The sequence below is a fragment of the Styela clava genome, chromosome 10, assembly GCF_964204865.1.
Source record: "Styela clava chromosome 10, kaStyClav1.hap1.2, whole genome shotgun sequence".
NCBI classification, from domain to species: Eukaryota; Metazoa; Chordata; class Ascidiacea; order Stolidobranchia; family Styelidae; genus Styela; species Styela clava.
Window position 1 is genome coordinate 14,255,578 of NC_135259.1, and position 2,640 is coordinate 14,258,217.

Genomic DNA, 2,640 nt, shown 5'->3' on the forward strand with positions numbered 1-2,640 from the left:
TGCATCTCCAGACTGTTTTAGGGGTTGTACGAGAACTAGATGCCACTTTGCATTTTATTAGTTTCTCGCCTACAATGTTAACACAAAGATAGGCTACTTTGTGTTTAGCCGTCCTCCATAATTGTACTGAGCGTTCATGTGCTTTGTAATATACTGAATGCCGATCGATTTCCTAAAATCGAAGGTTTTGTTTATCCTGTCAATCAAATACACCAGATATACGTGTAAAAACAACACTGGAGGCAAGATCGTCTTTAAAATGCCACATTCATTCTGTTTCCACTGCAGTTTTTCTGCTCGCAAAGTGGAGCTTAGGATGAAGATTTTATTCTCAGCTGGCAAACCCTCAACAACAGAGATTTTCACCCCAATCTCAACTCGCACATTTTATTTGAGAAAAAACTCATTTCCCTGTATTCTTAGTCATCTTTCGTTGGTTGTACCAACTTGTGCATTCAGTAACCAAGGTCGACGAATTCCCTACAACAAATGCACACCAATTTGTTGATAGTTTCGTTCCGACGAGATGGACGTTTGGACGAGATGACCTTGACTGCTTTGATTGAAAATGAAATCTTATTTTAGTATTTCTTGCTATAAAATAAAATACTGCAGATGAAATGCACAAGAAAATCATAAAATGGTTCAATACGCATCGATGGGACTCAATTTGACTGAGATAAAGTTGCAATACATTAACCCCATACCGGTATGTATTGTTTGTCACCGAGAAGAACATAACAAATGTCAAATGTTGAATCCTGTCGTAGCACTATGATGCTGAATTACGACTTAAAACGGTGCTGGTGATCTAAATTCCTTGCTAAGCGCGTTGTAAATAGTTTTGGCAGAAGAAGATTCTTGCAGTTTGGATGTGCGCAATTTTATTAAAGTATAGTTGCACAGGTCGATTGCTTACGAAGATACGTTGGTTTATAGTTTCGGCTTTTACAAAATTATAGAAGTCGAGGGGGATATTTCCAACTGAAACTATAATAGATAAGATCTTACATGATTTTGATGATAGTCTAATCACTGCAATGAGATTGATTGGGTGTTTCAGTGTTGAATATGCTCTACGCGATGACATCACGTGATGAGAATTGATGAAAGGTAGTGAAAAGACAGTTTTAAATTAATGAATGTACTGGCCAGAAGATTGCCTCTTGCTAATCTCTCTTTTATGGTAATATGTTGTTTGCACAGGGACAAACCGCGTATAAAAATCCGTAGAAACGACGTTTTCGCACTAATTTTAACGAGGAAACAGCGTTCACAGAATTATTATCTGAGAGATACAAATATATATATATATATTTCAAGCCCACGGTAAGACTTATTTTCCATAACATTTTATCATTTTTCATCATATTGCGTCGACATCGGGAGCATTTTTATCCCTGAAACACTCCACCAATCGCTTTGCAGCGATTAGAGAGAATTATCAAAATCATGTAATATCTTATCCTATTAAACTATGTCAGGTAATGTCAGGCATTTTGATTTTTTGATAGCCGCTCTTTCAAGAAAGCTACGAAAGATGCCTATAAGTCGCAAAAAATACAAATCAGCGTATGGTAATCAATATGTGCAACTATGATTTCATAAAACATACTGGGATGGATAAAACAAAACCATCAGCAAGTTGGCATGTGTTTGTAATAGGTCTTTCGTCGACTTTGACAACTGAATAAACAGGTAAAACCAACAAAAAACGACAAGAAATACGAAAAAAATTAGTTTCCATAAATTATGCAATTCGAGGTTAAATAAAACTGAACTCAAAAAACTCAATTGAATAATTACTTCTACTTGATAGTCTGCTGTCGAACCTCAACCAATAAACAACCTCATTTTTCCTCGAATCAAATAATATATATATTTATATGTTTCAGGGATCACAGAACCAATTTTATCAGCCACTTTACACGTCAGAGATAGAGAGTTTATTACGAAAGTACTGAAGACGGCATGACAAATATTATAGTTAGTTTCACGTATCCAGAGTAATTTGTTTATACTTTTAATCTTTTATCTCTCAACATCAAATTAGTTTGTAAATATTCCTAGTATACAACTGACTGGAGTACGATTATATTTCAGGACCATATTTAGAAGCCGCACACGAGCACACCTCAGAAGGAAAATTTAGTGCCGAAGCGCGTAAAATGGGTATGTATATGTCAATAATAAATTTGGCATGCCATATCGTCACGCAAATAACCGAATTGCGTATGTCATTTTTGGCGATTTTGAGTTTTTTATAAAATAGGTATTTATGTAATGCTGCGCACCTGTCTGTTAATTCAGATTTTATTTTAGGAGTTCCGAAACCCATAAAAATGGAGATTTCGAATGACATGCACATTTGTGCAATTGTTTTGTCATAATGAATTATCATTGTTACCGCACGACTATTTTGACGTGACAAAGGCAAAATAACCTCGGCGAGGTATTTCGAAGTATTTTCGAGTTTTTGCATCTCGGATTCTAGCTTAGCGCGTATTAATTTGAATTTACACTCCAGTATAGGAAGACGTGCAATTGTGATATTCACTGTTCGAGTCCAATTCACCTTGGTTGACTTTTATATTGGGTGCATTGCTGTTTTATTCTTAAATTTAATCTTAGTCATATTTC